This window comes from Scyliorhinus torazame, chromosome 1 (assembly GCF_047496885.1).
Source record: "Scyliorhinus torazame isolate Kashiwa2021f chromosome 1, sScyTor2.1, whole genome shotgun sequence".
Lineage (NCBI taxonomy): Eukaryota > Metazoa > Chordata > Chondrichthyes > Carcharhiniformes > Scyliorhinidae > Scyliorhinus > Scyliorhinus torazame.
The window spans coordinates 305,554,544-305,580,735 of NC_092707.1; the positions used below are offsets into that span (position 1 = coordinate 305,554,544).

Sequence of the window (26,192 nt, forward strand, 5' to 3'; positions counted from 1 at the left end):
AGACTGGAAGGCTCCACACGGTGTAAATCCTCCAGGAGCCTCAGACAGAACTGAGCCCTGAATGAAGGCTAGCAATACAAAGACTGAAGCTAAAAACAGATAAAGCTGTCAAGTTTCACGAAGGAATCAACAGCAAACTATGTCCTAAACACATCACTGCTCACAGTGGCAATGCTCTGGACTGATTTTATCCTGCCCCTGGATGACATCATGAAAAAAACAAATTATCCGCTTACCCGTTTGGCCCGAGCAACAAGCACAAAATTGCACGGGCAATGTAAAATCTCGGTCAAGAGGCTTTTTAATAACCTTAATAGGCCCATTAATTATTGGTGGGCATAGCTCCAACTCCCATGTGTGCCCGCCAACCTCAGTATTGCGCACGTGCACAGTCTGACGTGACTTCACACAAATTTACGTGTGGCACCGCCTGCCCGCTGAACGTAAAATTCAGGCCTTTGGAACACAGAAGAACCTTTTGCAAAAAAAAGATCAGTTATAGGCTGGGCAGGCTTTCTGGTAATCCCCTCCGCCTTGTGCCTATAATCCCCATAAACATCTATGCCTGTGATCAAATTGTGCCCAGGACTAACTTCATGCCTGAAATCTCTGCTGTAAAGTTGCACAACTTGCTTGGAGATAACTTAGGATTTCAGTGCATGTTTTAAACCTCCTTGGATGTGTACCTGCAGCTGCTGGAGGGAAGAGTCAGGTCTGATAGTGTTATGCTGACATTGTGGTAAGAAGTGGTTTGTTTTCCTTGAGCGGGACCCAGTATATGATCGATTGTGGAGTAGAACTTGCTGAGTTCAACAATTGATCGCACACTCAACCCCCTGAGTTTAAATACGACAGGTTTTTACTGCAGCAACAGCACAATGCTCTAATCCATTGACTTATTTGATTGGTTGACTGTGCCATTATTGACATCACAGGGAGTTGCTGACACCCATGAAGACCAGGATAATGATGGCAGTAAGCAATGATTGTAGCCATGCTGTTCTTCATGGGTGTTCTGTCCAGAATTCTATAAAGTTATTACTTCAGGGGAAGAGATAAGACGGACAAATTATTTTCCTTTGGTAAGCTCTGATCAAGACATTCAGGCAAACAGTTATCCTGCAACATTTATTGATGTTCTCGAGAAAACTTGGGTTCTGGTATATAAATTGCTTTACCAGTGTCGCAGAGTAAAGCTGTTGTTTTGTTTCCCTCCGCCTCAGGTTAAAAACAATTGTCGTGTGAACAGAAAGTGATGCAGCTCCATCTTAAAGCACCCGCTGCTTTGAGGTATGAAGAGTGAAAATTTTTAAAATTTACACTTTCAGAGAACACAAATGCAACCTCAAAGTTAAATATTAGCGTTAATTTAGCTGTCTGGCATCTGTACACCCAAAACACATGGGAATTTGCAAATGACTCTGACACACGCTGGCTTACATTCCTATCAGGACAAGGAGAAGGTGAAGAGGCAATGCCCATCCCATCTCCCTCAGAGGGAGGTGGAAAAAGGTAGTTTCAAAAAAATTCACTGTGGAATGTTCTATGTGAACAATCAGCAACCAGGTGTGGTTTTGCAACTACAATATATGCTATGTTCCCAACTTTACCCCAATCAGCAATTCAGGAGCGACCTTGGGTGGAATTTGCCAATATTTTGTCACTGCCAGGCTCTCAAGCAGCACAGCTGATTTTTTACTCCAGATTTTGAGCCGGTCTGAAAAAAAAAACAGTGGGCGTGGCTTACTCTGGCTGGAGGAGGGCCTGATAGAGCCGGCAAAGGCAGCTCCACAGAGATAGGGGTACCCTTTTTAAAGGGCGCCTCAATCAGCACAACAAGAACCCACCCTCCACAGCTACTCCCACAAGCATTGGGGGCCTCCCTCCCCCAACAAACAAAACAGGAACCCCACCCCATTGGCGGTATGGTAGCACAGTGGTTAGCACTGTTGCTTCACAGCGCCAGGGACCCGAGTTTGATTCTCAGCTGGGGTCATGGTCTGTGCGGAATGTGTACGTTCTGCCCATGTCTGCGTGGGTTTCCTCCGGGTGCTCCGGTTTCCTCCCACAAAAGACGTGCTATTAGGCGAATTGGGCATTCTGAATCCTTCCTCTGTGTACCTGAATGGGCGCCAGAATGTGGCGACTGGGAGATTTTCACAGGAACCTGATTGCAATGTTAATGTAAGCCTACTTGTGACAATAATAAAGATTATTATTATTATTATAGGGCCCCCAAAAGGTCCACCCTGACACAGAACGGCACTACCAGGTTGGCACTTGGTGCAGTGCCAGGGGCAGCGTTAAGGCATTTCCCGGCTATGTCCCTCTCACCTGGGGGCTATACCTATCTTTGCACTCCCGGGGATATACCCTCGACTGAATCTCGTTTCTCAAAACCCGTTGCAAACCTCCCCGATGTGGCGTCATGTCGACAAGGTTTGAAGATTCAGTGATGAAGAGTCACGTGGCAGGGGCTCGCTAATTATATGTAAACGTCTCAAAATGTATTAACATGAGGTTCTCGCCCTTCGTGGACATGAACCTCGTTACATCACTGGCAAGGGTTGTGAAAAATCAAGAAGTTAGATCTTGCCGGCAAGAATCTCGTTCTCCAGTTCTTGTGCGATTTTGTGCCCTCTTCGCCAGTCGCACTGAGGATGCATGTGCACGCAAAATCACCCCCAAGGATATGACATTTCTAAAGGTGAGGAACCAGAACATCAGAAATGCAGAGATACATTGCACAAATAGATAATGTTTACAGACATATAAAATCAGTGAACTCAAAACCAGTTCTGCAAATAATTGGCAGGAGAAAATTGAATTGCATTATGTTGCTCTTTTCCACTCCATTCTCTCTTCTTCGGGCCTGTTGAACTTCAGTCCGTGTGGGAAGGAGTGGGGGTAAAGAGGGACGTTAGCCAGGGTAGGTCTCATGCTACTCCAAACTGCGATCAATTTCTTTCCATGAGTTACATCTTCTGATTCCCATGAGTTCAAAATGGCCAAAAAGCCTCATCAAGTCTATTCTTTGCATCTCTCCATGTGGCTGACAGACTGATGCATTGGCCAATAACTTCCGGAGAGTGGCAGTCTCTGTCAGATCACCCTTCTCCCAGACTTAACTGCGCTGTAAGTCCAAAGCCCCTGTCTCGTCCAATCTGCCTCACTCAGGCTGGGTGAGACCAAAGCAGCAAAGCACGCTCCCGGTAGGATTGTCATGGAATAACTGGAGCACAGCGAGCTAAGTCACTCCCACTCCCCCCTGGGGTGGTGGCAGGGTGTGGGGGGGGGGGGGGGGGGGGGGGGCGGCGGTGTCGGTCCGGGTGATTGGCTCGGTCCAGGAGGGAGGGAGGTGGGTCAGTCTGGAAGGGAGGGAGGGCTTTCAGTCTGGGAGGGAGGGGTTTCAGCACAGCAGCGGGGGTCAGTCCTGGAGGGATTAGGGGGGGGGGTTAATCCGGGGAGGTTGGGGGGTCGGGCCGGGTGAGGTCAGAGAGGGATCAGGTCAGCCGGGGTGGGGGTGGGGGGGGAGGGGAAGAGGGCAGGTGCGGAGGGGGCAGGGTCAGGTCAGGCCGGGAGAGGTGCGGGTCAGCTCAGGCTGGGGAGGAAGGGGAGGCGGAGGGGTCAGGACGGGTGGTGGGGGTGGTGTGGTGGGTCCCCTTGGGGATCGTGTTTGTGCAGGGGGCCCTGTGAGAGGATAGGTCTGGGTTTCTGAAATAGTTGCTCTGGAGTTTGAATTTTTTCCCCCTTCCAACTCTTTCGGGGTAACTATCAGGGTAAAACTGGCAGAACAATCCAAAGTTTGCGATTTAAATCACTTCTGTTGGATGGCCCCCAGCCCAGGGGAGTTAGTTGGGGACCCAAAAGTTATGGGCCATTATTACTCGGCGCATGATTGCAGTGCGGCAATAAAATGTGACCCCCTGGATGTATATTCTCAAAACAAATCGTTCCTATTTCTCTACAAAATGTATAACAATGCAACACCATGATTGGCTGCAAGAGATAAAATGGACAGTGCTTTTCCCTCAATCAATGGCATCGTGAGGTCTTCCAGTGCAGGCAGCGGAGAACTGAAAGGATTAGAACAGTGATTAGCTAGGTAAAAATGACAGCTCCAGCATGTTATTTGTACAGCTATTATTTGTCATCAGCAAGAATGGGGATACCTCTGTTAAACCTTAATGGAGGGGGTGGGGTGACTTTGTCTTTGAGGAAGGGCGGGAGTGAGTTTGTCCTTGTGGGGGGGGGGGGGGGTGATTTTGTCTTTGTGGGGGGCGGGAGTTGTCTTTGTGGGGGTGGGTAATATTATTTTTAACCATGATTGAATCAGCTGGCTGTTTTGTGAAGTCAATGGAAAGAAATAACAATTGAGAGAATGTACAGCCAACATTGTTCACTTCATTAAAAAATTACCCTGTTACTTACTGCGGAGTAAGAAGACAAGATAATAATGATTTGCTCACCGTAAAATCTGCCAGAAACTTTAAGATTTTTTCCAACAGTTGCCTGAATTATATCAATCAACTTCAACAGTCAAACCTATGATCATATATATGTCAGTTCATATGTAGAACTTGTTTTTATCCATATCCAGATTAAAGTTGCTCTTTCATTGTAAAACAATTGCAGTGTAAATGGATCTTATGAGGCACTGCTGCTCAATGTAGCTCTAATTTAAAGCATCTACTGCTTTGTGGTTTGTCTATTACATTTCTTTTCAAGATGGGAAAACTGTTTAAAATCTAAATTGTCAGCGCTGTTACCCTCAAGCAAGTATTACCATCCTTTTTAACAGACTAGCCATTATATGCCTAAACCACACTGTGATACAGTGTTGCTGTTTACGACTACTGAAACTCCCACTCCATATATCACCTGCCATAAAACACATCAAACAGCTGCTAGTAAATGCTACACAGCAGTTTAACCAGCAGACAGACGAATCATGTTAGACCATGCTGTGGTTAATGAGAATGAAAATGTGGTTAGGCCTTTTATTCCCTCAATGTTTATTTGTAAAGCTATTGTTGCAAGATGGTGGTGTAATATTCTTATGCAGAACTACGAGACAATACATTACTTACTAACGGCATTGTGCAATGAAGCACTTTGTGTTAGTGTTAAGTTTGCAGTGTATGTTGTTTTTTTTGATATGTGAAAACAGTGATTAAATAAAACAAGGAAAATCACTGAAACTTCGGGCATAGCCAAGCGCCTTTATTATTTGACTGAAATCAGAATGTCTCATTCTGTTGGGCTTTCTGCCTTCGAGATGTGAGATAAGCAATAACATTTCAAATGTGGTGCATATTTCCTGAAAAGAAACGAAAGGACATTTTTGGAAATACACATGCTATGAATTAAATTAAATTTTGATAACAGTAACTCTATTGTATCCCGAAAGGAAAAGAAGCATATGAGAGTTCCTCGAACCCCACATCATTCCTTGGCTGAGATAGTACCCTGTCCCAGGTCTCTGCCAGTGCTGCTAGCAGCTGTGTTATGGAGTGGTCCAGGTCAACTCACCTTGTTAGTGTCCCAGGCACACTATAATAAGCAAACCAACTCTCTTCAGTGATTCCCACTGAAGGCGCAGTTGAGGTTATAAATTGCTATCTGGTATACTGCAGTACAATAAATTGTAAGTTTGTTCATTTCTCTTTCCCATTTTTTATGTTTATTTATACAATTGCTGGTTCTTTGCTTTACTTATGAATTGAAGAATTCAAAGAAATCAAGTGCAAGTACTTTTCCATGCTCGGATTCAATGCTAGAAATGAACACATCCCAGTCAAGAAAAGCGGGAAGTTAATTTTGCTTTTGCAGTGGTCAATGTAGCATTTATTTTCTATTAACTAATTTAAGGGAAATCTAATCCACTGTATAAATCATATTCCACAGTTTAGTAAGTTGACGTAATAAGTTATTACCTGATGAACAACATTGCTTGATGATAAAACCATTTTTATGTCTTTGCCTCTTTAACTAATTCTTGCTAAAAATTCAGCTTTCTCCCTTAGGTCATATCATTACTTCAATTGTGACCTGGTTTTCAGTATTTTTTGGCAAACACACAGGCTCCAATTCACAAGCTTAACTTTCCAATTTATATTGCGTAGACTTGAACTCCAAGTGAATCTCCTATTTTTTCCAAAATCCACACTGTTTTGTACCTAGTTGGACAAGGTCACTTTAAGAGTCTGATCACGTAACGCATTGACGACATCATCGGCCATTTGCACAAGGAGATGGGCAGTCTTTCTTAATCGTATGCAGAGTAAACACCTTTCCAATAAAGCTCTTGTTTGTTTGTACCTTCATGGTCTGCAAGCCTATCCTTTAGAAATACCACAAAGAAAAGTGGCGACGAGGAGATCGGAACCATGTAAGCAGGATTCCGGAGAAGTAAAAAAACATAGAAAAACCATTGATCCATCCGTAGACATCCGTAAAGGATTAAGAAGCTAAAAAGTTTGCTCCAACAAAGCTGGGATGGAGGGGTGCCTAATATCAGTAGCAGCCATCGGCGGAACCAAAGTTTAAACAGAAATTTCAGAGGAAACAATATTGAAAAGAAACTTGCTTTACCATGAAAGATCTGGAACAGTACAGGGAGCACAGTGATTAGCAAGTACCTGCAACAATAGTTTAGAGCTGGGGTGTTCCAAAACTCAGAAGGAGACAGTCCAATCTCAGCGGTACTTTGCTTGAAAACAGAAGCAAGGTCATGCTAAAAATATTTTGGCATATGGTGCTTACACAAACATTTCCATGATAAAAATGACAGGAATATTTGGGGCCGTGGGACCACAGGTTGAGAACACCGAGAACATGGAGCCCATGCACTGCAAGATTCAATTATTTTGTCCAAGTGAATAAAATTGCAGCAGATATTGTAGTTCCAACTTTCCTGAATACAGTGGTGGTGGGGGGGGGGGGGTGGGGGGGGGGGGGGTGGGGGTGGGGGGGGGGGGGAGCGAGCGAGACGTTCCACCTGCGAAGTCTGGCGCAGCAAGAAAAATCAGGCTCGAAAACCTATGATGAGATTGTGGAGATATTGTAGGCCCACTTCTCACCTAAACCATTGGTTAGCGCCGAGAAGTTCAGGTTCCAGAAATGTAAACAACAAAATGGTGAATCAGTCGCACAGTTCACAACTGCTTTGAAGAAATTAGCAGAATACTTTGAATTTGGAGATGTCTTGAACGACGCTATTAGAGACAGACGAGTGTGTGGGTTAAGAAGCAAAGCTACCCAAAAAAGGCTGTGAACAGAAAGCAACTTAAACCTAAAGAAGGCTGTAGAACTGCAATCTCCATGGAATTAGCAGCTAAGAAAGCCAAACAATTAAGTCTAAGCGCTAGAATCCAGACAATGTTGGCTGAGACCCAATCACAGGCACAGGTTCAAAATTGCTACCGATGTGCAAAAAACACCAATGTGCAAAAACTGGGCACACAGCAGCAGACTGCTGATGCAAATCTGCAAAATGCAGGGAAAAAGGGAGCGCATTGAAGGTACGTGTTGGCCGAAGGAGTTTCAAAAAAGAAGTATAAAAAGTAAGAACCAAGGCCAGAATTCTCCCGGAATCGACGGGGCGGCCCGTACCGGCAGCAAAGAGCGGCGTGAACCACTCTGGCGTTGGGCCGCCCGGAAGTTGCAGAATCCTCCGCGCTTCCGGGGACTAGGCCGGCGCTGGAGGGGTTGGCGCCGCACCAACCAGCGGCGAAGGGCCTCCGCCGGCCGGCGCGAGTTGGTGCATGCGCCGAACTGCCGGCGTGTTTCCTGCGCATGTGGAGGGGGTTTGGTCTCCGCGCCGGCAATCGCGGAGCCTTACAGAGGCCGGTGTGGAGGGAAAGAGTGCCCCCACGGCACAGGCCCGCCCACAAATTGGTGGGCTCCGATCACGGGCCAGGCCATCGTGGGGGCACCCCTTGGGACCGGATCGCCCCAGAGGACCCCGCTAACCGCCCTCCAAGTCAGGTCCCGCCGGTGTGGACCATGTCTAATCCACGCCGGCGGAACTGGCCGAAAACGGGCGGCCGCTCGGCTCATCGAGCCCGGAAAATTGCCGGGGGGGCCGCTGCCAACGGCCCCCGACCGGCGCGGTGTGATCCCCGCCCCCGTCTGACAACCGGCGCCAGAGAATTCGGCAGCCGGCGTCGGAGCGGTGGGGTGGAATTCACGCCGCCCCCCCCCGGCGATTCTCCGACCCAGCCGGGGGTCGGAGAATCCCGTCCCAAGCGTATCAAATGGAAAACTGAATTGAGGGAAAAGGTTCCCGTGGTTAAAAAGGGCATTTCAGTAAAATTGACCTCAATCAAGCTTATCTCCAGATAAATGTGGATCCAGATTCACAACAATATTTGACAATCGTGACACACAAAGGGCAATCCAGATATAAAAGACTTCCATGTGGCATCACTTCCACACCTGTGTTGTTCCAATGTGCCGTGGATCAACTTCAAGGCAGACTAGAAGGAGTCCAGTGCTTCTTAGACAATATCTTAGTTACTGGAAAGAATAAAGACGTGCATCTTCGAGATTTAGATGCTACTCTCCTGAGATTAGAAGATGAAGGCTACGAGTACAGAAGAATAAATTTGAATTCTTCAAGTCTTCCACTGAATACTTGGGACACGTCGCAGACGTAAAGGGACTACACAAATCATCTTCAAAAGTAAAAGTCATAACTGAGGCACCTGTACTTTGAAATGTAAATCAACTTCGATTTTTTGGGGGGGTTTATTAATTTATTATGGAAGGTTTGTCCCTAATCGAGCAAATATTCTCAAGCCTTTACACAACTTATTGTGTCAAAACAGGAAATGGAAATGGATGGATCAGTGTGAGAAGCTTTGTACAAGCTGAGGAGGCATTACTAAAGTCAGAAGCCCTGACACACTTTGCAACTGGTTTGTGACAAATCACCGTATGCGGTGGGAGCAATGGTTTCTCACATAAGGCCCAATGGTGAAGGGAAGTCAATTGCGTTTGCATCAAGATCCTTCCACAAAGCAGAAATTAACTATGCACAGAGAGGGAAGGGAGCTCCAGGCATTATTTTTGGAATCAAAAGTTTTTCCCAATACCTGTATTGAAGGAAATTGTTATAACCCCATGAGACCCACTGGGTTGAATCGATTGATCTTCCCTTGGGGCTCGTGGATTACGTGCTCCCTGAGGAGCGGGCGCCCAACACTGGGCTCATTAATCCCCGAGCTAAAAGCTGGCCCAGGAAGGAGCCGGCATCTCAGGACGGTCCTGGCTGTGCATAGGAAATACATTACTTTTGACTCACCTTTTTGAGGCTTCTCATTGGCGACATTGGAGCTGCACTCATCCAGGCAAGTGGAGAGTATTCCACTGCACTCCTGACTTGTGCCTTGTAGATGGTGGAAAGGCTTTGGGGGGTCAGAAAATGACTTACTCGCCATAGGATTCCTAGCCTTTGACCTGCCCTGGTAGCCACAGTATTAATGTGGCTAGTCCAGATCAGTTTCTGATCAATGGTAATCCCCAGCAAGTTGATTGTGGGGGATTCAGCGATGGAAATGCCATTGAATGTCAAGGGGCGGTGGTTAGACCCTCTTTTGTAGGAGATGGTCATTGCCTGGCTCTTGTGTGGTGCGAATGTAATTTGCCACTTGTCAGTTCATGTCTGGATATTGTCTAGGTCTTGCTGTATTGGACGTGGTCTGCTTAATTATCTGAGGAGTCGCGAACGGTGCTGATGATTGTGCAGTTATCTGCGAACATCCCCACTTCTGACCTTATGATGGAAGGGAGGTCATTGATGAAGCAGCTGAAGATGTTTGGGCCTTGGACACTTCCCTGAGGAACTCCTGCAGTGATGTCCTGGAGCTGAGATGATTGACCTCCAACCACCACAACCATCTTTCTTTGTGCCGGTTATGACTCCAACCAGCGGCGAGTTTTCCCACAGATTCCCATTGACTCCAGTTTAGCGAGGGCTCCTTGATGCCACACTCGGTCAAATGCTGCCTTGCTGTCAAGGGCAGTCACTCTCACCTCACCTCTGGCATTCAGCTCTTTTATCTATGTTTGAACCAAGGCTGGAATGAGGTCAGGAGTTGAGTGACCCTAACAGAACGCAAACTGAGTGTCTGTGAGCAGGTTATTGCCGAGTAAGTGCCACTTGATAGCACTGTTGATGATTCCTTCCAATTCTTTGCTGATGATGGAGTGTAGGCTGACAGGGCAGTAATTGGCTGGGTTGGATTTGGTCTGTTTTCTTGTGTACAGGACCCACCTGGGCAATTTTCCACATTAACATAGATGCCAGTTTTGTAGCTGTAATTGAACAGCTTGGCTAGGGGTGCGGCAAGTTCTGGAGCACAAGTCTTCAGTACTATTGACAAAATATTATCACGGCCCATAGCCTTTGCAGTATCCAGTGCCTTCAGCAGTTTCTTGATATCACGTGGAGTGAATCGTATTGGCTGAGGACTGATATCTGTGATGCTGGGGACCTCCGGAGGAGACCGAGATGCTGTTGTCAGCATATACAGCGCCTATACTTCCTCAGGAAACTAAGGAAATTTGGGTTGTCCACATTAACTCTTACCAACTTTTACAGATGCACCATAGAAAGCATCCTATCGGGCTGCATCACAGCCTGGTACGGCAACTGCTCGGCCCAGGACCGAGAGTCGTGAACACCGCCCAGTCCATCACACGAAACTGCCTCCCATTCATTGGCTCCACCTACACCTCCCGCTGCCTGGGGAAAGGGGGCAGCATAATCAAAGATCCCTCCCACCCGGCTTACTCACTCTTCCAACTTCTTCCATTGGGCAGGAGATACAGGGGCGACATTCTCCGACCCCCCGCTGGGTCGGAGAATCGCCGGGGGCAGGCGTGAATCCCGCCCCCGCTGGTTGCCGAAGTCTCCGGCACCGGAGATTCGGCGGGGGCGGGAATCGCACCGCGCCGGTTGACGGGCCCCCCCGCTCGATTCTCCGGCCCGGATGGGCCGAAGTCCCGCCGATAAATTGCCTGTCCCGCCGTCGTAAATTAAATCACCTACCTTACCGGCGGGACAAGGCGGCGCGGGCGAGCTCCGGGGGAGGGGGGGCGTGGGGCGATCTGGCCCCAGGGGGTTCCCCCACGGTGGATCGGGGCCCACCGATCGCAGGCGGGCCTGTGCCATGGGGGCACTCTTTCCTTTCCGCCTCCGCCACGGTCTCCACCATGGCGGAGGCGGAAGAGACTCCCTCCACTGCGCATGCGTGGGAAACTGTCAGCGGCAGCTGACGCTCCCGCACATGCGCCGCCCAGAGATGTCATTTCCGCGCCAGCTGGCGGGGGGGAAATTCGTCTGGCGCCGACCTAGCCCCTCAATGTTGGGGCTCAGCCCCCAAAGATGTGGAGCATTCCCCACCTTTGGGGCGGCGCGATGCCCGTCCGTTTGGCGCCGTTTTGGGCGCCAGTCGGCGGACATCGCGCTGTTTCGGGAGAATTTCGCCCCAGAAGTCTGAGAACACGCACGAACAGACTCAAAAACAGCTTCTTCCCCACTGTTACCAGACTCCTAAATGACCCCCTTATGGACTGACCTCATTAACACTACACCCTGTATGCTTCATCCGATGCCGGTGCTTATGTAGTTGCATTGTATATGTTGTGTTGCCCTATTATGTATTTTCTTTTATTCCCTTTTCTTCCCATGTACTTAATGATCTGTTGAGCTGCTCGCAGAAAAATACTTTTCACTGCACCTCGGTACACGTGACAATAAACAAATCCAATCCAATCCAATCCAATACATACATGATAAAAAATATCAATCAAATCTCCGTGGGAATGCTGATGGACTCTCTAGATCACCATTACCTAAGAGTGTAGTTTGACTGGTATTTTCTATTTTGAAGAAATCAATCAAAGTCCAGTAACCACAGGACAAGTAAGGGGTATGCCAGAAATAATCCACTCCTGTCAGAGGTTATGGACATGGTACTTTGTTTCAACATCACGGGAGTAAACGGGTGAAGTCATATGTTAGCGGAAGACTCAAACTATCTCCTCTGGGGAATGAGGGCCACCATTCCCCAATTGTTAAGGAAATGTGTCCGCAACAAACTTCCTGAAGGTTGTTGTGGGATAGTAAGAATGAAGGAGATAGCCAGAGCTATTTTTAGTGGCCAGGTCTCAATAGTGAAACCAAGGAGAAGGCAGACATGTGGTTTGTGCAAAGGTTCAAAACCTACTGCCACTAGCGGGAATGGGAATGGCCAGAAAGACATAGAAATTCATATAGAAGAGTTCATATAAATTTTGCCAGACCATTCAAAAGACATATGCTTTTCATTCAGGAATGAAACACATTCAACAACACAACGTTCTCTGCCATTACTCATGGTAAAACATCAGTTACACACAGCATTTGATCTACTGAAGCCGCCTAAGACAAGATAAATTGTTGAGAGGAAACAGCAATGTCAGGTTTTGTGATGTGAGGACAGGGCTAAACACTGTGGGCGGGATTCTCCATTGGCCAACGACAGAATTGGGAAATGCGATTGGGCGGGAATCGGTTTTGATGCCGAAATTGTGGTCAGCGGTGGTTTCATGCCAAATCACAATTCTCCCGGGCTTGTCAGCCTCCTGAGTGTCAATTGCAAATCTGGTGAATCCGGCACCGTTTCTCATGAGAATCGATTGTGTTCCATATGGTGCCAGTGCCAGCCCCTCAACAGTCATTGAATTGGCCCAGGTGCCACCCCTGTTTTTTGCTGTCGTGGAAGTCCACGAATCCTGCCTCGGCGTCAACACTTAATCTCAGGAATGGAAAACTCCGCCATGTGTTTTTCGGAAAGATCAGGAAGTATTGGTAAGGAACTACACCACCAGTGAGAAGTGGATACCTGCTATTGTCATAGCACAGAGAGGATGGGTCTCCTACACCGTTCAAACTCGGGATGATGTTGTGTGGTGAAGGCCACCTGAGCAAATTTTAGCAACTAGAACTAGTTTGCCTGAGACAGAGTCAACCAAGAGTCTGCAACAAACTGTCCCAAGTGAAGACTTGGGCAGCACGGTAGCACCGTGAATAGCATTGTGGCTTCACAGCGCCAGGGTCCCAGGTTCGATTCCCTGCTGGGTCACTGTCTGTGCGGAGTCTGCACGTTCTCCCCGTGTCCGCGTGGGTTTCCTCCGGGTGCTCCGGTTTTCTCCCACAGTCCAAAGATGTGCAGGTTAGGCGGTTTGGCCATCCTAAAGTGCCCTTAGTGTCCAAAAAAGGGTCAGGAGGGGTTATTGGGTTGCGGGGATAGGGTGGAAGAGAGGGCTTAAGTGGGTCGGTGCAGTCTCGATGGGCCGAATGGCCTCCTACTGCACTGTATGTTCTATGTTAAAAAAGACCTAGACATTAATGAGAGCCTGACAATACCAGAAACAACTATAGAAGGCAGTACCCTAATTGAGGCAACTTCAACACTGAGTCAACCTCCGAAAAATACATTGACTCAGGTTGAGACAACTACAGGCGTTGTCCAACCTAAACAAAAAACACCAGAGGTTGCAGTCAACATGAAAAAGCAGACGCCTGAGGTTTGACGACAACCACACAGAAATTGATGTTCTTTGAAACGTCTACGTTATTGACTGTTGTGTTTATTAATTGTTCATAGGGTAAATTTTTATTGATAATATTGTACTGTGTTTCATTGCAGGGACCTCTAATGTAAAGGAGGAGGCGCATGTTATGTGTTTATGTTGTTCCTCGTTGGAACAAGGTCGCTGTAAGAGTCTGATCATGTGACATGTTGATGACATCATCGGCTATTTGCCCGGGCAATCGGCCAGTTTATCCTAACAATCTGTAGAGTAAACACCTTTCCAATAAAGCTCTTGTCAGTTTGTACCTTTGTGGTCTGCAAGTCTATCCTATAAAATCACCACACACACGTTTTCTTTGTGATCTGCATTCTGTAGGGCAGCACGTTAGCACAGTGGTTAGCACTATTGCTTCACAGCGGCAGGGACCCAGGTTCGATTCTTGGCTTGGGTCACTGTTTGTGCAGAGTCTGCACGTTCTTCCCGTGTGTGCGTGGGTTTCCTCCGGGTGCTCCGGTTTCCTCCCACAAGTCCCGAAAGACATGCTGTTAGGTAATTTGCACATTCTGAATTCTCCCTCAGTGTACTCGAACAAGCGCCGGAGTGTGGCAACTAGGGGCTTTTCACAGTAAATTCATTTTCGTGTTAATGTAGGCCTACTTTTTCATTTTAAGGATCTTAATAATCTTTATTGTCACAAGTAGGTGATTGGGTAGGTGGGTGACATTCACTGGAGCATGTGGACTCTGCATGCTGCAACAGCCTGGATCAGAAGATACTGGGAGAAATACATTGCAATGTTGGGTTTGGAGAACCTTTGTGCGCAACAGCAATGCCCTGAGTATTGCCAGAGCTCGGATGGTACAGGCCATGGTCATTTATGTATTTAACAGGTTTTAACTTTTCTATTTTGTCGGTTAGAATGAATCCCTTTTAGTACACGCTCCCTCCCTCTCCCCCGCACAAAACCACCTAGAGGGCGCTTGACATTGGTGCAGCTATTCGACTGTGAGCAGGCAAACCTAGACCCTCCTCCCCAAAAGACTAACTTATACTGGAGTAGGGGTCCCACACACACTGACTCTCACTGGGGTAGGGGTACCACACACACTGACTCTCGCTGGGGTAGGGGTCCCACACACACTGACTCTAACTGGGATAGGGGTTCCACACACACTGACCCTCACTGGGATAGGGGTTCCACACACACTGACTCTCACTGGGGTAGGGGTCCCACACACACTGACACTAATTGGGATTGGGGTTCCACACACACTGACTCTCACTGGGGTAAAGGTCCCATACACACTGACTCTCATTGGGGTAGGGGTCCCACACACACTGACACTAATTGGGATTGGGGTTCCACACACACTGACTCTCACTGGGGTAAAGGTCCCATACACACTGACTCTCATTGGGGTAAAGGTCCCACACACACTGACTCTCACTGGGGTAGGGGTCCCACACACACTGACACTAATTGGGATTGGGGTTCCACACACACTGACTCTCACTGGGGTAAAGGTCCCATACACACTGACTCTCATTGGGGTAGGGGTCCCACACACACTGACTCTCACTGGGGTAGGGGTACCACACACACTGACTCTCACTGGGGTAGGGGTACCACACACACTGACTCTCGCTGGGGTAGGGGTCCCACACACACTGACTCTCACTGGGGTAAAGGTCCCATACACACTGACTCTCATTGGGGTAGGGGTCCCACACACACTGACTCTCACTGGGGTAGGGGTCCCACACACACTGACTCTCACTGGGGTAGGGGTCCCACACACATTGACTCTCACTGGGCTAGGGGTCCCACACAGACTGACGTTAACTGGGATAGGAGTCCCACACACACTGACTCTCACTGGGGTAGGGGTCCCACACACACTGACTCTCACTGGGGTAGGGGTCCCATACACACTGACACTAATTGGGATCGGGGTTCCACACACACTGACACGAACTGGGATAGGTGTTCCACACACACTGACTCTCATTGGGGTAGGGGTCCCACACACACTGACTCTAACTGGGATAGGGGTTCCACACACACTGACTCACACTGGGGTAGGGGTCCCACACACACTGACTCTAACTGGGATAGGGGTTCCACACACACTGACCCTCACTGGGATAGGGGTTCCACACACACTGACTCTCACTGGGGTAGGGGTCCCACACACACTGACACTAATTGGGATTGGGGTTCCACACACACAGACTCTCACTGGAGTAGGGGTCCCACACACACTGACTCTCGTTGGGGTAAAGGTCCCACACACACTGACTCTCACTGGGGTCGGGGTCCCACACACACTGACTCTCACTGGGGTAGGGGTCCCCTCACAGACTGATGCTAACTGGGATAGGGGTTCCACACACACTGACTCTCATTGGGGTAGTGGTCCCACACACACTGACTCTCACTGGGGTAGGGGTCCCACACATACTGACACGAACTGGGATAGGTGTTCCACACACACTGACTCTCATTGGGGTAGGGGTCCCACACACACTGACTCTCACTGGGGTATGGTTCCCACACACACTGACTCTAACTGGGATAGGGATTCCACACACACTGACCCTCACTGGGATAGGGGTTCCACACATACTGACTCTCATTGGGGTAGGGGTTCCACACACACTGACCCTCACTGAGATAGGGGTTCCACACACACTGACTCTCACTGGGATAGGAGACCCTCATACACTGACCTTCACTGAGGTGCAGGTTCCACACACACTGACACTCATTGCGGTAGGGGTCCCACACAAACTGCATCCAAATAATTCCCTTCCTGTTCCATCTCTACACTCACCCTCCCCACTCCACACACACACACACCCTCAAGAGAGCAGTTGCCTCCAACCACCTCCGATTCTCCCAAGTGAAGGCTGCCCGGTCCCACAGCCTTTATTCACCCGCCACTTCCATTTCTCTTTTTATTTCCCTTCGACCATAAGAAACAGCTTGGATTTGTCAGACTGCTTAATCAACATCCACCATTAGCGAAATAAAAAAATCCTCCAATTAATTATTGGGAAGACTGAAGCCGTTCTTTTTCATTCACCCTACAACTTTCATCCTTGATTTCAGATTCTCTAATGGCCTCGCCTGTCCATATATCTAACTTCAGCCAGCCCTGCAACCCTCCAAAATATCTGCGCTTCCCCCTACTCTGGCATCTTTTGTAACCCCAATTTTCTTCTCTCTCGCCATTGGTGGCCATGCCTAGGCCCTGAACTCTGAAATTTTCTCCCTAAATCTCTCTCCTTCTCTTCCTCGTTCATCTCCTTTAAATCCCTCCTGAAAACCTTTGACTAATTTTCCCCCTCAATATCCCTATATCTCTTCATGTCGGCTCGGTGTCAGACTTTTTCTGATAACGTCCCTGTGAAACGCCTCGAGTCTATTTACGATGTAAAAGGTACAATGTGAATACAAGTTGTTGATGTTGATTATTTTATAGTTTCTAGATCCGAGGAATGGTTTAACACCCAACAGTTAATCTGTATTTTCTCTTTCCAGGTAGTGACTGAGTTATGTACTTTGGCATTTTCTGTCTCTGTTTCAGCTTCCCAGCAGTTTTTTTTTTGGCTTTTCATTTTAGATTAACATGGGGATTTGCTGGCACGCTGGGCTGGAGCACTACAGTTTCAACACTTCAACCACATGGCTTTCAATCCAGCTGGAACTAATGAAATGAAAGTCTCATCACTCTCATGGCTAATTAGGGTCTAAAGTGAAACATGTTTGGACAATTCAACCCAGTTCCTCGTGGAAGCAAGACCACAGAGTGTGCTGCGCACATTAACGCTTTAATTGGGCAATTTCCCCCTCAAAATACAGATCTAGAAATTGAAAAGCGACGTTGGTGCGATTGAAAATCTTTTTTTTAAATTCAGGATATAAGGTACGTTGCTGAAGTAGAACTCCATTTGCAGTTGCCGTTACCTGATTGAGGTACTTGATTCGCATTCATACTTCGAACAGGAAGTGCTCCGGAGGCCACTGGAGTGAACACAAATACTTCATGGTTGCCAGCAGACTAAGATGCCAATCTATGTGCAATGCTAATTTGATGCCAGCGCCACTTTTTACGAAAGCCACATACCAGCTGAAGCCTTGTCTTAACCTCACTCAGCTGAACACAATGTGAAAAAGCATGAAAGAGCAGCCCACACTCACAACCAGTGATACTTAAAGGGGTCGTGACCAACCTACAGCTTGAATTATTTCTTCTGGTTGTTTGTGAAATTCTACATATTTTTTGTTGCGTTTGCACATTTGGCCTAAACTGGTCCGCAGTGGGTGGACCGGCTGCTGTTGAAATGTCTTTTTGGTTGACTTTAAAACTTGCGCTGAAACGTTTCCGGACATGGGAGGCCTGGTAGACCTTCCTCTTGGAATCAAGGATGGCTGGGAGAATGAAGAGAGGTCATGCAGAGCAGGATAAGGTGCTGGAAGATGGAAGAGGAGAGGAAAAGCTTTCAATATGAGGCCTTTATGGAGCAACCTTCTCACCTCAATGACAGTACGGACCAATGCCTGAGATATCTTCACTTCAGGAATGAGACCCTGACTGATATCCACCAACTGTTGGAGCCAGAACTGTAACCTCAGAGCACAGCAAGGAGCACATTGCCTTTGTCTGACAAGGTGACTATGCTTCTTAATGTTTGATGAACACCTCACACTTTACAGTACTCAGTTGCATAAAGCAGATCACTGAGGCTCTTAATATAGAGACAGCGTCATCTCCTTTCCTCCTGATGTGGAGATGCTGGCGGTATTGGACTGGGGTGAGCACAGTAAGAACTCTTACAACACCAGGTTAAAGTCCAACAGGTTTGTTTCGAATCACTAGCTTTCGGAGTACTGCTCCTTCCTCAGGTGAATGAAGAGGTAGGTTGCAGAAACATATGTATAGACAAAATCAAGATGCAATACAATACTTTGAATGCGAGCCTTTGCAGGTAATTAAGTCTTCACAGATCCAGAGAGAGGGGTAACCCCAGGTTAAAGCGGTGTGAATTGTCTCAAGCCAGGACAGTTGGTAGGATTTCGCAAACCCAGGCCAGATAGTGGGGGGTGAATGTAATGCGACATGAATCCAAGGTCCCGGTTGAGGCCGTCCTGTTTTGAGACAATTCACACGCCCTGGGTCCTGAGGGTGATTGACGGGATGCAGACCGAAGTGGAGACCTGCTACAAGGACGCCCAACGGGTATTATTGAGCAATGCTTCGGCCTCCTGAAGATGCGGTTCAGGTGCATGGACCGCTCTGGAGGGGTCCTCCAATATGACCCTGGGAGAGTCGCTCGCATCGTGGTAGCCTGCTGCGTCCTCCTCAACATCGCGCAGTAGAGGGGCGACGTGTTGGAGGAGGATGAACGGCAGGCCTTGTCCAATGAGAAGGATTTGGGGGAGGATGAAGATGGACAGCACATGGGGCCCAGGCAGGCACGGGAGGCCGAAAAATGTGCGTGCCAGGGTCAGCACGCACGGGAAGCTCTGATCACCTCTAAGTTCACTGACTAGTGGGGACTCGCCAAGGGCACGGACACCGCAACCCCACCCCAACCCCCACCCCCGCTTTCACCGGAGCAGTGAGCGCTGGCTGAACTGTGGGCTCCGAGCTGTTGCTAACTTTTGGTTGGTTCAATTGGCTCTGTTTTATAACCTTTGCTCTCGAGTCGCCAGGTATCTTTATGATACTGCCACGAGGTTCAAGTTCAAGTAATGATCAATAACTCAATACACCAATTAGTAAGATTCAAATCAATACACATTTATTATACACAGTAAATCGCTACTCATGCATAAACTCTACTTTCTAGGCTATTTCTATAACTAACAGGCCTATACTTAGCTTCGGACTGGCCCACCAGGTCAGGGGAACAAATGGCCTTTCGTTCGGGTTCTGAAACTGCAGGATTCAAAAGCTGGTATGGACTGGTAGCTATGAGCGCCTATCTCGTAGCGAGCGTTGACTTGAGACTTACTTCTTTGGAGGCCGCCGGACAGGTCACTGTCAAGGGTTGCTTCGCGTTGCTGAGTGACCCTGTCAAGAAGGACGATTTGAACTTGGGGGCTTTGCTTTATAGTCCCCAGGGGCTTCCTGCCTTTTGGGGCGGACCCCGTACCTGGTTTCAAGTGATTGGACTTCGTTCCAATCGCTTGGTTCTATTTCTCCAATACTGGAGCTGTTCCCTGATTGTTGGGCGGTCTTTAAGTGTCCGTTAACCTCTTTTGTGTTGGCTCCTGCTGGCGCTGAGGAGTCTGATTTGGCTTTGCTTACCTTAAATTTTTCGATTGTTCCCGGGGATCGCTCATTACTATGTAGATGGCTGCTACATTACTATGCAGATGGCTGCTTGTATCGATGCTGTCTGGTTTGTTGCAGAGTCTAATACACAGTAACTTGCACCTGCTAGTTTTTGCCTGTGTAGGTTGAATTTTCCTTCACCCTTTGCTGTCCTCCATTTTAAGTTGGGAAGTGGCCAACTCAGGTGGCTACACTCCCTCCTTGTGATCCTAACGCGAAGCGTGAAGGATCACATGACTGCATTGTCTTCATTCCCTGGCCCAGCGAGCACTCTTCTATGGCCTCTACACTGACCATAACTATGCAAGAATTTTTTTTACTGACAATTCTAAGTGGCGCTATGTCAAAACAGGGACATGCATTACAAAATAAGAAAAACGGTACCTCTAACTGTCCTTAATAAACTACACTCACTCAAACATTCGATCATACTAACTTCCTAAACAATACACACAAAATCATGGCAGCATTATTCACATTTTTCCTGGCTTGGCAGTCAAGCTCAGGATTGTACAATCATAGATTATCATAGAATTTACAGTGCAGAAGGAGGCCATTCAGCCCATCGAGTCTGCACCGGCTCTTGGAAAGAGCACCCTACCCAAGGTCAACACCGCCACCCTATCCCCATAACCCAGTAACCCCACCCAACACTAAGGGCAATTTTGGACACTAAGGGCAATTTATCATGGCCAATCCACCTAACCCACACATCTTTGGACTGTGGGAGGAAACCGGAGCACCCGGAGGAAACCCACGCACACACGGGGAGGATGTGCAGACTCCGCACAGACAGTGACCCAAGCCAGAATCGAACCTGGGACCCTGGAGCTGTGAAGCAATTGTGCTATCCACAAGGCTACCGTGCTGCCCCCGCTCATGAAACACATTTCTTTATTCACAAAAAGAACGAAAACAAATGTTCTTTAGTATAGATCGCGGGGGTCGGGGGTCTGGTCATAACCGAAAATAGGGGATCTTATCCTATATACTGGGGTCCGAGCGCGGTAGGCTCTCCTTCGCCATTTCCTCAGACGGATAGTCTGCACGATGCAGCAGAGTATCTCCAACACTAATAGGGATTCTATTAAGTAGGACAGGGAGTACCAGGTTATAAACCTGTCACACCAAGATGGTGGATGGGGTCAGGGGGTTCGCGTTCGCGTGCAACCAAATGTTCATTAGGGTGATGAGCAACACGGAGGATGTCCTCATGGTTCTTCCTTCTCTTCTCTTCTCTTCTCTTCGCTGGAGCTTCTGGAGTTCTGTGGGATCAGGCATAGTGTCTGTTACTATCTTGGTTTAATATCTAGTCTGTTAGTATGTCTGTCCTCCAGTGCCAATTCTCCCTTTACAATTTGTCACCATGTGTGACTCCCTCATTTTAAAAAAACCCCGAATATTCAGGACAAGACACATTTAAAAATACTGAAACAGTGCGAGCCATCTTGCAGACTATGCGATTTACCATCCAAATGTTTGAGGATGTAAATAGCGTAGGGATGGCAACCGAACGAAAATTGCCGAAATGAGGTGTGTATGGGCCGCGATGGGTAAGAGTTGGATGGAATCCCCGGGTTGGACGGCGACCAATGCCGTGTGTTCTCTACCCGAGCGTAGCTGACCAGAGGGGGGTCATCAGGCAGGGCGGGTCCCGATGCCATTTCTCCACTGCCTGAGCAACCGACAAGAACGGGCAAAAATGTAGTCATCGTGGGGGGTTGCTGTATTGGTTCTACCTTCAAACCAGAAGGGCAGTTACGAACGGGGGTCTGGCAAGCTCTCAGCGGTTTCTGCCGATGAGCGTGCGGGCAAGTTCTCAAAGGTTTCTGCAGACAAATAAGGTGTGGGGTGGTGGAAAAATTTTCCGATCTTACAAACAACATTTAACAATACCGCTTCAAACAATATTAAACAACATGCTGCAGGTTCCATCAGAAAGGACACCGTTTTCTCCCAAGTGGTTCCTTTTTAAAACATCATCTGGACACCTCAGTTATCAGTTGCGAACAGGGTCGCAAAGGGGTTCTCGCTTTGGGAGTCAGACTCAAAGTCGTCATCTTCTCCCGGATGCCATACTCTCGAATGTATCAGGGCTGATAGGGCTGCATGGTGTGATTTGGGGTCCATCTCGTCATTTCGGATGAGTCTGTATGAGTTATCTCGGTGCCAAAAGGTGGCGTCTAGTTCTGTGGGGACGGAGTCGGGGTCGTAATCGTAGGGCGGTGGTCTTTGGTGGGGTTTATTGAGGAATGTGATGAGGAAGGGATCACTCGAATCGTGGTTAGATTCGCTGGGTGTGGGTCCTGTTGCATGGGGATAGTAGGGAGGCGTGCTGTGGCTGTTGTCAGTGTCACAGTCGCTGTCGCTACTGCTGCAGTCTGTGGGCGTTCCGGGGCGGAGTGTTTAGCTCGGGGGTGCAGTCGGGGTTGAGTCCATGGCTGCGCTCGACGTGTTGGGGGAGGGTAGGGTTACGTTGGCTGTGGGCGGGCCGTGGTCTGCTGCATCGAGCATGACGTGGTGTGTGTGCTTCGACTGTGGTCCATATGCCTTAAGCTGGTTAATATGGAACCACGCAGTCTTTCCGTTGGGGTACTTTATTTTGTTCACGGAGGGGCTTACTTTGCCCGCAATGGAGTACGGACCCGAATATTTAGGTGACAGGAATGTGCTGGGGTTGTATATGGAGAGCATGACCTGCTGTCCTACCTCAAACTCAGTCGCATGTACTGTCTTATTGAAACAGGCCTTGCTCTGTTTCTTCCGTGTGCCTAATCTTACTGTGGCTGCTAGCTGAGCCGTTTTAACATTCTCTACCAGTTGTTCTACTGCTTTCTCATGTGTGAGGGCCGTCACCTCGGGGCTGGACAAATCTAATCCCAATAAAAATTATGTGCCTTTCATGGGGCGTCCGGTCATGAGGGTGTGTGGGGTGTAACCTGTAGATGTTGAAACCGTATTTCGCAAAAACATCAGTGCAAAAGGGAGGACTGAATCCCAAGTGGTGTTGTTTTGCTGGACCATTTTTCTGAGGGTAGCTTTTAAGGTCCAATTCATGCGCTCCACGATACCACTCGACTGGGGGTGGTATGCGATGTGGAAGTTTTGGGCAATACCAAATATCGTGAGGACGTTCGTCATGACACGTCCCGTAAAATGGGAACCTTGGTCGGATTCAATGCCGCGGGGGAGACTCCATCTCGTAAAGATGTGGTGGGTTAAGATCTTGGCTGTGGTCTTTGCCGTGTTCGTTCTGGATGGGAATGCCCCTACCCATTTTGTAAACGTGTCTATCACAACGAGTACATATTTATAACCATTCCTGCAAGGGGGCAATGGTCCTTTAAAATCAATCTAGAGGTTAATCCAGGAGCCATTAAAGGGGCGGGTGTGACTAAGTTGAGCTTTCTTGGCGTATCTGTCCGGATTGTTCTGGGCATAGATAAGGCAATTCTCAACGTAGTGCATTACGTCTTCTTTTAAACTTGGCCACCAACAGAGCTGCCTGAGGTGGGATAGTGGGATCAATTCCCTGATGTCCATGACTGTCATGGAACAAACAAATGAGCTGATTCCTGTCCTGTTCAGGAACCACATAAAGGGTGTCTTTTAACACCACACCGTCATGTGTGGTCAGAGCATTTTTAAATCTATCGTAAGGTGCCGTAAATTTTCCTTTTAAAATCTCACTGAGATTGTTATCCTACTTCTGGGCCTGCACTAAATCCTCGATATTAGTCTGCGAGACCTGAACTGCATTCACTGGTGCGCTTTTGGGGGGTGTCCAAAAATATCCCTGCCTGGAACCTGCTTTTGCCAGTGCGTCGGCTTTTACATTTCCAGGGCGGGAGGAACGATAGTGACTTCGAACGTGACTATCCCAAAAGTCCTGCCCTGGGCTTTTTCTAAAATGTGACGAGCAATGGGACTGAGGGGAGGGGTTTTCCGTCTGCGGAAACAAATCCTCTTGCTTTCCACAGGGGTGGGAACTCTGTAAGGCTGTTGCAGACATAGAGGCTGTCCGAGTATATGTCTGCTGGGCTGGGGGAGGAATCTGGGTGTTCTACAATGTACGCCATGGCTGCTAGTTCTGCCGCCTGCGCGCCAAAGTGTCCTGGAAGTTTTATTGCGATTTCCTCTAGGGCACGTCCCTGCGCATCCTCAACATAAATGCCGCATCCTGTTATGCGCTTCCCTTCTAATATTGTGGAAGATCCATCCACATATATTCTTATGGGTTCGCACGTGTCTGTGTGCTTGGGGCTCTGGGGTGAACAACCTATCTTTCTGGGGGGTGTTTTCGCAATAAAGGGGCCTGTGTTGTGGTGTGGTGAGATGATTTCACATTTGTGGGGGGTGCCTGGGTACTGTAGGTTATCTGCTAAGAAAGTGAGGGTCTTGGTCCTTTTAACAGTGATGACCCATCCCTGCAAAAGAAGGGTCCATCTGGCTGCTCTTATTTGGCTGACTGTACCGTCCTTAAGTCGTCCGTCCAGTAAAAGTTGAGTGGGGGTGTGTTCTGTGAGGATTGTGATGGGGTTCAGTCCGGTTATGTATGAGAAATATTGTACTGCCCAAAAAACAGCGAGCAGGTGCCTTTCACAGGCTGAAAATCCCTGCTCCACAGCATCTAAGACTCTGGAGGCGTAAGCCACAGGCCTTAACTGTTCGTGTCGTTCCTGGAGGAGCACGGCCGAAAGGGTGCGGTCTGTGCCTGCTACCTCTATTGCATAGGGGGAAAGAGGGTCTGGAAATATAGTGCGGGGGCTGCGATGAGTGCTCTTTTCAAAGAGTCCACAGCATCCGTATGCTGCGGAAGCCATTCCCAGGGGGCTCCTTTCTTTAGGAGGTGCGAGAGTTGTGCTGCCTTGCTGGCAAAACCGTCAATGTGGTTTAGGCAGTAGCCAACCAGTCCTAAAAATGACCGGAGGGCTGAAACGTTCTGGGGAAGGGGCAATTTGGCAATCGAGTCAATCCTTTTGTGCTCGATCTCGCGTTTACCGTGCGTGATAATTGTACCCAAATATAGCACTTTGTTTTCCAAAATCTGGGCCTTTTTGGGGTTTACTTTACATCCAATTGCTTGGAGGAGTTCCAGGATTTCGGCCAGAAGCTCGATGTGCTCTGCCTTGGTGTCTGAGTGCAGTAATAGGTCATCCACATATTGGACCAGACATTCGGGGCGAGAAAACTTTGACAAGCCATTTGCCAGCTGTCGGTGGAAAATGGAGGGGGAGTTGTGGAATCCTTGTGGAAGGCATGTCCACGTGTACTGCTGATTTTTGAAAGTGAAGGCAAATTTGTATTGGCACGCTTTTGCCAATGGAATGGACCAGAATCCATTACTGATGTCCAAAACCGTAAAGTATAGTGAGTTGAGTCCCTGTTTGAGCATGGTCTCGGGACTTGTGGCTACCGTGGGGGCTGCTGCAGGGGTGACTTTGTTGAGTTCCCGGTAATCGATGGCCAGTCGCCATGATCCATCGGGCTTTCTCACTGGCCAAATCGGGGCATTATTAGTGGAGGCTACTGATCTGAGTACGCCCTGCTTTAATAAGCTGTTGATAACTTTTGCGATTTCTCCCTCTGCCTCTTGGGGAAATCCGTATTGCTTTTGGGGTCTAGGGTCAGGTCCTGTGATTTGAACGGAACTAGTCATCTGGCCACAGTCCTGTTTGTGGGTCGCGAATGCTGTCCTGTGCTTTTGCAGAACTGCCCTAACCTGCTTGTCTGTGCTAATTGTGGTCGGGTCAAACCAAAATTCGCCTACTGTGTTAATCTTGTTTGCGTATTCACATATTGTAAGCGTTGCGGGGGCTCTTGCGGATTTTGCCATTCTCCAGACACATTGGTTGACTGGATCAAAGGACAGGTTGTGGGAATTCATAAAATTGATGCATGTGTCTCTGCTGTGAGTGGCCTGTAAAGCCGCTGAGGGTGATGGTGGCTGTAGTGGGCCATGTTTCTTTCTGGAATATGGTGGAGGAATTTATTGTGGTGCTGGACCCTCATGTGTCCCAGAGAAAGTCGATGGGCTGTCCCCGTATCTTTGCTGCAACTACTGGCTGGCCGGACCTATCCCAAAGGGTGTCGCAGACCCAACTGGCGGAGCCCGAACACCGTCAGTCTGTTCCGTTCAGGTCTGTCTGGTCTGAACGGGTGCTAATGCTATGTATTGGCTTTGTCCTGGTTTTATTTAGAGTGCCTGTCTGCTGGGCTCTCTGTTGCTTTTGTGGGGCATTGCACTCTCATGCAAAGTGT

At 48.3% G+C, this 26,192-nt stretch overlaps 1 long non-coding RNA gene across 1 annotated transcript; it reads left to right on the plus strand.

The window, feature by feature from the left end:
* Positions 1-990: 990 nt before the first annotated feature.
* On the plus strand, positions 991-13,889 carry LOC140388622 (uncharacterized). Its single transcript, XR_011934284.1, has 3 exons — positions 991-1,082; positions 1,224-1,290; positions 13,701-13,889. It is a non-coding gene; the product is annotated as an uncharacterized lncRNA (long non-coding RNA).
* The last annotated feature ends 12,303 nt before the right edge of the window (positions 13,890-26,192 follow it).